Raw genomic sequence first — 9,368 nt, 5'->3', positions numbered from 1 at the left:
CAGCATGCACTTCAGCATCATTTTTCTAACTCGCTGCCAGTTTGCTTCAGTTTGTTTCCACTAAGCTGATGCAAGGTTCTTAACTGTGTTAAATGGGAAGGAAGGTCATCAGGCCAAAGATCGTACATTTGAAAATCCTGCCCACACACTACAAATGCAGCCAAAATTTTGGGGGCCTGAGTTATTCCGGCTGAGAGTTTGTGGTTTTTTTTTGTAATATACAATGGAAACTATTTACTAGGAGCTCACCTGGCCCTACCTGCTGTCGCAGGGCAGAAGCAGTAGCCCCGCTCTGGGCACAGTAAGCCCTCCCCAGGCACATCCAAACCGCTGCGATATCCCCACTTGAACGGCAGACACCAGATTCTTTCTACCAAACCGCACAGAAATACTCACATGGGCGATAACAACTTTATGAAGATGTTCTTTTTTAAACGGCAGATACAGAAACAACTCTTTCAGACAACAGCACCTTTCAGCTCTCATTCTTACATTTTAGATACCACATGCGAAAAATTTTATACTCATCAGTCATCTATCTAAAAAGCATAGTTGAGTATCTGGAATAGTTTGGGCTACTGAGTGAGAAAAAGACAGTGCATTTGGAAATACAGGTCTGAAAAAATGAAATAACAAGAAAAGTGGAAAGCAGCTATACAAATAACAAGGAACAAAGTAAAATTAGATTACAGATAAGAGGGGACAGTTCTGCTTCACATTAATTTTTCTTAATAGCAATGACAACCCTTCTAAAGCATCTATTTAATCTGCTTTTGTTTCTTTTTTTCTTTTTATCTTTTACTTCATTAGCAATGTTTTATTGATACTTTATTGTAGATGACAGCTTATTTTGTCCTGTGGACAACCAATGGGATGCCTGTATCCTTTTAAAAGCTCTAGCTCAGTTATGCACAGACACATGCATATAAAGACTAAAATTTTTTTTATCCTCTGAAATTTAATGATGCACTAAAAGAATTTCTACACTCTTACCCTTGGCTAGGGTTATCCACTAATCTGGGGAGTTCTGATTCATGGAAGTCAAAGGACTTTGGATCAGGGCAATAATTTACTTTACAAGTCAGTCCCTTTGGTGGACTGGCACTCAGTTTTCCATTGGCTCAGTGATGTTAGGCCCTGAAATACAGACACAGCTCTCAGCTCCTGTCATCTCTTTAGGTGCAGAGCAACGTGCAAACTCTTTTCATCCTTTTACCATACATGTCATTCCCTTTTATCTCTAGGAAAATAGTTTCCTGTTATTTTTAGCTCAAATCACAGCTTCATTTTTCAAAAAAAAAATATCCAGAGTCTACACTGTTTCTTAGTGGTCCCCCAGACTTAATTTCCTGGGCCGCAAAAGAAAGCTGAAAAAGGTGAAAACACCACTGACTTTTGATCTGGTTTAGTTATGAGCATGCCAGGCTTCCCAGATCCAGTTCATAGTCCTCTTTTAAGTACCCTAAGGTAAGGATGCAAGCCACAGCTATGTCAGAACATGCTTTGCTCACCTCTTCTCCACCCCCTCAAACTGTTTCTGACCCTGCTTTGGGGGACAATATTGAAAACAGGGAAAATATAACCCTGCTAAAAACATGAATCAGAAAGTCACTGCTTGTGGACATGTTTTTAAAATTGCTTAGTTGCATGGAAGTCCCTTTAGTGCTTGAAGGACTTTAATAAAATTGATTTTCTGAGTATAGCCTTTTAGCAGCTACTGTATAAGCTTGAAATATGAACCCTTCATTGTTGAAAGTGTTTCGTTTTTGCCCTGTAACTAATGATCAAGGGAAAGAATGTGTTCAGAATTCTCCATGGTTGCCATTTTCATAATTAAATCGTGCTAATAATAAAGCTTTGCAGACTTTAAACAAACTGGCACTGGAGTGGAATGTGGTTTGCGGCGTTTCATTTAGAGACCTCTGCAATTAGCCCTTAATGAATAAGCATACCACAGTGATAAGTAAGACATCTCTGTGAACCAGTTATTTACCAAAGCACAAAACTGTGACATTTTCATTCCAATGACTGAAAATTATTCTCCAGATTTCTTCTGAAGGCTCTTAAGTAATTTGGGAAGTTAAAGCCCATTAATTGTCTTTAATGCCTGATGTGTAACACCAGCAATACTGCAGCAGTCTCTCCATGGCTTATCCCAAGTACAATGGCTCCAAAATAGGCAGCGGAGTCAGTAAGACACACGTAGCTGAATACGAGCTCCACGCATTGCTGCTAATCCATACCTACTACTTTTGGTAAGCTAGGCAGAACTTTGAAATACTGGAATCACTCTGCAGAAGCAGAGCTGCAGGTGATACTTTTTCCTCCCATACTGTCTGCTTAGTTAAACTAAGACTCATATCAAAAGATTCTTTCTTGTATTTGCTCCCTAATAAAATATCCTGTTTTAAAACAACCCAGGCCATACACAACTCAGGGCATTTTATGGCAGTGTAAAGCTGGGAACAATGCTGATGCACATCAGCGAGGAATCAGCCCTTTGTGACTGAACGCACAGAATTAGGAGATTTGGGTTAGTTCACTGACTCCGCCTTTGTTACAAATGGCACTTACACTGCCTATGGGAGGGAGTCATTTTCTGGCAAAACTAATTTCAGCATCTAATGAACCAGATGTAGCGGGCTCCAAAACCCATGCTTTGGCTCATATAGCACAGCAGGGTATAGGATCCTGGGATTTTTTCCATGGACTTCAGTGCGTATTGGATTCAGCCCTCCAAAGAGAAACATGGTGACTGCTGATAAAAGGGAACATCAAGAAGACAGACAACCCGACAGACTGTCAGCAGACTGTCCTCTCCTATAGCTATCAGAAGGCAATGGGAAGATAATACGGTATTCTCCAAAAGTAACCGTGCTTCAGCCTAGGTTATCAATCCCAAGTTTTTCTAAGTTGCATTTTCCTGGCAGGATCACAGCCACTACTGATCATCCAAGCGTGTTTCCTGTCTCTCAAATATTTGGGTAGGCAACTTTGTACTATCCCATTTCAAATCTACTTGAGAACTTTTTTTCTTCTGTGCACATAGTCATCTTTTCTTTCTAAAAAAAAAGATAAGAATTGCAGAAAAAAACGTTGGTGTACATAAAAATGTTAGAGCCTGCAGTGTATTTTAGGCTCCCTTTCATAACAATCTGACACAAATCTTTTCCAAAAAGAAATATAAGATAAAGACATAGGGGAACATGAAATATGGGAAAGATTTAGACATGCCATTTCCAGAACTACAAATAACAGACAACAGTTTTGTGCAGTTTGCAGTAATTCTTGTGGCAATGCTGGGTACAGAAACACTGCAAACGCTAACCTGGACTCGCACAGAAGTCTGCCACATCCCAAGTCCTCCCTGCAGCAGTGGTCAGCCAGGCCGGTCACAGCTTGCACAAGCAGGTACAGCACATACTGACACAGGCAGATATGGAATTACCTGTCCAGATGCTTTCTACTCAGAAAATCCAAGACCACAAGGTCTCTAGAGTCACTTCTGCCTTTATGAAATACCTTAAGGACCTGCTTTCAAAATCTGATCAGGCCCCATTAGCCATGCAAACAAGGGATGCTAGGATACATTGTGCAATAGGAAAAACTGGAAAAAATAGGTATTCAAGGACACAGTGCAGCTCATGGTGCAGAGACACCCCAGTGCCTCACTATAAATGAGCACAGGTCCAGGAGGGCTTAATTAGCTCCAGCTCACCACTGGCAGCAGGACAGATACATTCACATCCTGAATGTCCAGCTCAGTTGGACACGATCTGGCTCTTCAGAGAGCCAGCTGAGATGCCTGTGTGTCTGTTGTACCATTAATCTGAAACTCAGACAGTTAACTCCTGGATTACTAAATTTGGGCTGTAGTTGGAATTCTGTTTCAACTATTTATTCCTCAGAAAGTTGCTGAACTTCATTCCTCTGATAGGCAGAAATAGTCTGCTCTAAGCTTAAATCTACACCTGGCCATCTTAGACCTATTTATTATCCTACTGGAGTTGCCTCTTAAATAGTCTTCTCCCTTTTCTCTGGTGTTTATACTCCTGATATGTTTGACAAACATCTCTTGCAGGCTGGCCAAGATCTAGCCCCTCTAGCCAGCAAGCGACCTGTACAGGCTGCATGGGACAGGCTGGAGAGGCTGCACTGATGGGGACTTCCAAGTGTCTCCTGGGCAAAACTGACAACCCTACACTGGAACCCCAAAAAGAGGGAAGTGGTGACATGTTTTATTTACACCAAGGTTCTACCTTGGTACCAGGATAGCTGTTCTACTTCCTTTTATTCTTAGAGGAGTCCCATGAATGCCCAGAAGTATTCTTGCAAACAGCAGTTCTGTGACTGATCATGCAAAGCAGCAAGAGGCAGCAACTTCGAAAGTAACTCCTTCTCATCCCTGCTATAACGTACAGACTCTTTTCTATTTAAAAAATGGAAATATTTTTTCTATTCTATATACATTTATACATTTAAATGTATATTTAATTTATACATCGGACTGAAATATTTAATGCATAGAAATGGGACAAGCAGAAGCGCTCTTCTTAAACAGAAACCTCATACAGTTATTCATTAAGCAAATCAATTGAGGCAGGCAGAGAGAATACACCTTAGATGGGCCCCGGTGAAAAAAAAAGAGAAGTAATACATTGTGGTCATTAAAGCAGTATCAAAATTAAATTTAGTACAAAGTACCTGAGACAAAAACCCCAAACTATTAACCCCAAAGCCACTAACTATTCACTAGCCAAGTCAATTTTGCATCCCATTACGATTCACAATGTGTAAATTCCCATTGAAATTGATTTAGTAAACCAGCTCTTTGATGGGCCTGAAATTAAAAGGATAGAAGAAAAGATACAACTAATTGAAGAACATAATTTGATGCTTGTACAGGGTGTGAAATTTACTGAGAGCAAACTGGAGCTTTAATTAAAGACAATGGGCCAAATTCACACCTGGGATAATGACTGGGGAATTTTGCTGAGGTCAGAAGAATTGCAGCCACTCGTGGCAGGCCTGAATGGGGCTCCTGGTAGTAGTTCATTTTAAAAACAAGCTCGGGAAAACAGCCTTGAACAAACAAAACCAAACTAAAACACAACAACAGAAAAATGAAAGTGAGAAGTATGTATTTCTCTGTCTGGAAGTTACACTGACAGGGTTCAACCTTGCTCTACATCAAGCAATACTGGGAATTTCCTCCTGCTCACAGCAGCTGAGGGGGACAAAATATGAGATGATGACACTCCTGACTTGAACTCTCAAACTAAGAGTGAGGAGAAGAGCTGAAGTTTCACAGGAGAACTGAAAAGAAGAAAAGATACTGGTCTTTTGCACTGGGAGCAGAGAAATAAAGGCCATGTGGTACACCAGAGCCTTTTGAATAAGGCCTTTCCATTCACACATCAGGGCTGTTCAGGCTCTTTGAAACAATTTAATAACTTCTGCTGTCTTGTAAAACAGAGAATTTGAGCACATGAAGTTTCACAATTGCTTTGTGATGAACATTTCATAGAATATCGTATTTGGGAATCTAAGACTTAGATAAATTTTACTTCATTTGGATTTTGTTCTGTGAAAGGTCTCACCTTTATGAAAGAACGAACATCTGGAGAAATGATGATGTTCTGCACATTTTTGTAGAAGAGTATATGTCAGGACATGAAGACATTTTACATTATTTTCCAAGGAATGTTAGGACAGAGGACAATATTCTAATTAATAATTTTAGAGTATGAAGGCCAGGATTAAAAATTATATTTGCGCTGCTTCCTTACTAAGAAACAGAGGCTTAAGCCACAAGCATTAATTTCAATGTATAGCTGCTTCAACTATTCATTGCAGATCTAGCTGATGAATCCTATTTATTTCTGTTACTGCAGATAAGCCAACATTATCTCTGAACTTGTTTATGATTTATAATTATTTAATGAAATCATGTACCAGCAGGAATCACTAATTATTAATCAGTGGTTGCCTGACTGATGAATTTTCTGCACAGACACTGCTGTTCCCAAAAATCATCTGAACCTAAATGTTCTTGGTGAAGAAGTTGTGACCAAGCGGTTACTGGCAGCATCAAAAGGGAGCATCTATGGTTGAGTGTCTTTACATAAATATTGCCATCTTTAAACCTATGCAGAAAAATTTAACACTTGCTATTTCCTATGGCTCTTTAGTATGAAGCTAAGGAGTAAGAGTCTCAAATGGCACGAGGAGAGCCAGGAGAGAAGCAGTAAGTTCTGTTTTACCAGCAGCAATGCTTTCTGCTGGTTCTTTGGCTCACTTTTTGGTGCTTCTACTGATGTAACACTGAGCTTTCTCTTGTTATAAGGTTGATTACACAACCTTAACCAGCTGGGTCTGTCTTCTTGCTCAGCAGACTGGAATGCTCCAGTATAGACCTATGGAATTATTTGCTCAAGAAGGTTTTTTTTTTTTTTTTGAGTAATCATCAATAAATAGAGGATTACAATGCTTAGACTTGAAGTTTCAGGAATAAACCACATCTAAGATACTATCTGCAGCCCTGTCATAGGGATTGCTGTAAAGGGGCTGAAGGATCCAAAGCAACAGTTACAAAATCTTCATCTACCATAAAATTCACGTGAAGTGTAGATTCTTGGCGCCCAACACTCAGACTGGGACGATCCAGAGACTCTATCTAAGCCCACCACTGCATACATGTACTAGGCAGGAATGGTACCAGCTGATTTGGATTGTTTTGTGCACTGACAACAGAGTTTTCAACACGCCTTCATCAGGTGCATGACAAAGAGCAACTTGTGACTGTACAAATACGCTCTTTAGCTGCCCTGCATAGCTTGAAAATACACAGCAAAGTCTACAGAAACAGGAGCTTAAAAGTTGGAGTATCTGGAGCACAGCTCACTGCCCCAGTCTTTGTTGCATAAATCTGTGCTGACACGGATGTGTTTCTACCTTTATCTGCTGGTGAGGACTCTCATCTCCACAGTGAAAAAAGGTATTCTTATCCAGAAGGTATCACCAAAGTTAGGAAGGGGCTGAACGGCAGTCCAATTCAGTACTAAGCAGTATCTGTTTGAGCTCCATCAACAACATCCACATAAAAGCTGTTGTGTGGGAGCAAATAAGAAAAGTTGAATTCTTTGCCTAGTGTAATTCACTTCTTTTATTGACTTTTTCCCCTTTCGTTTGTCAGTGGTTCTGAGATGCCTGGCATTCAGGATGATTTGTAATGTAAATTATATAATTGTACTTTCACATATTTTAACATCAAATGGAATGATTGACTACAGAATTTGAGCTGTCTACAGGTGGGGGTCAATTATCATCTGAATAATCACACTGCCACACAAGAATAGCATGGCCATGGAGTGTGACATATTTTTATCTCTATGCATTTCAATGAAGTCAGGCTGGTACATAAAAGGTTATCACCTAGGAAACATATTTTCCTAAGCACAAGTTAAACATGCAAGCAAGATCAGCATAGATATTCAATTTAGCCAGTCAACCCTAACCTATTAATATTTTAACAAAATCCAGTGAGGATAATTTTTTTTCTTTGATCCCATTTCATTTGAGCAGCCTGGAAAGGGAAGAAAAATTAAAAACAAAATAGTCAAGCATACAGAATGAGGTTATGTATTAAGTGGGCTATTTAATGTTTTTGGCATATTATAGCCCTAGGGAAAGTGTGGATGGATTTAACAATCAAGATCTGTGTTCCCTGGGCCCACAAAGTTCGAGAAACATAAAATAATCTATACTTCCGAGCTGACAAATCTTACCTGACACTCTGCTTCATCTCACTGGGACTCTCTAGCTCAGCATTAATCATACGTTACAGGGAGTAAAAAGAAAAGTAAATCACACTAAGCTGGAAAGTGAGATGGAAGGTCTTTGGGCAAAGCTTTTAATCAATAATATGTGGCATAATAACCAGGAGCTATTGTTTGAATCTTCAGATATGAAAAGGCAGCAATGCAAACCACAAAGCATCTACCAACTGCTGCCACTTCAAAGGGGCCTGATGCAACCAAAATCAGCTTGGTTTGCCCTGAACCCCACCTTCCCCCCTTCCCAGTCCATTAGCAAAATTCTGTATTCACAGTTCACCAGCATTTTGATCTAGCTCCAAAACTGCAATTAGAAGTATCTATCTGATCCTGGAGATAGATTCAGAGGACACAGTGGTACAACATGCATTAATTTTGGGGGGTCTAATCAGAGATCCCCTGCTGCACATTGAGATTCAGCACATGTTCCCAAAAAGGTCTTATTTCTCACATCAGACAATTCCCCTCCTTCCCTGCTAGCTTCTCTTCATACAATTACTACTCAGACAAAGAGCAGGTATTATTTTGCCCTGAGTTCTACCTCATTTCCAAGTACTACACCTAGCCCGTAGCTTCCCTTCTCACAACTCTTCCCCGTCCATTAATAAAAGTTAAAAAAAAAAAAAGTTTTAGTTACTTGAGTACAAAACATTGAATGATTCTTCAGTTTATGTAACCCTTAGTTATTTAATTTGTGGTTTGAATTAGAATACGTGATCAGCTGGTAGAAGGCAGTATCACTAAGCCAGTCTCTACGGGCCCAAGGCTCAGCCACGAAATCCATGGCTGTGATTGATCTGACCTCCAGCTATTCATACAGCTCAGTTCGTGACCTCTAACTTCCCTCACCCCTTCAATAATGTATGTAATAATATTTGGTTTGCTCGGTTATGAACAGGAGGTGGAGACGCTAGTCCTGTCTCATACTTTTGTCATTATTATTATTATTTTAGGGGGTGGAGAGAGAGAGTTACAGCTCAGAGTGAAACCTAACCCAAATCCAGTTCAGGCTGTCCATTAATGCAAAACAGTTTCCGAACTGTGAATGGAGCTCCAGTAATTCCTCCACTGCTGCTCAGCAGGAGCTCAGCGACACACAGCTTGCATGACTATGGTGTTAAAAAAAAAAAGAAAAAAAAAAAAAAGCCTCACAACCATGAAAACATTCAGGGACCACTTTCACAAGCAACCCTATCAGAAAGGCAATATTTTTTTACCGCTGAGTGTGTGGCCACATTCTCTTCCTTTCACTTTGTCTCTTCATCAGAATACAAATACATTTTTTCTCCCTTTCTTTTTTTTTTGCATATGAGTAAAATGAAAGATCCTTAATAAGAGTCCTGCTCTGCAACAAAGAAAAGAGATTTTTCTACTTTAGACACTGTGATACCTCTAAAGTTTATTTTTTAAACAGCTTTGTTGTTGAAGTCAGAAAAATCTTTCCATATTATCATTTCAACACATTTTAAACTTTTCAACATCCCAAGATTTTCTCCATTGAAAAAAATAAAACAGTAACCAATTTTTAAAAGA

Source organism: Chlamydotis macqueenii, chromosome 13 (assembly GCF_036417535.1).
Source record: "Chlamydotis macqueenii isolate bChlMac1 chromosome 13, bChlMac1.mat, whole genome shotgun sequence".
In the NCBI taxonomy this organism is placed as follows: domain Eukaryota; kingdom Metazoa; phylum Chordata; class Aves; order Otidiformes; family Otididae; genus Chlamydotis; species Chlamydotis macqueenii.
This window is presented reverse-complemented; position numbering follows the sequence as displayed.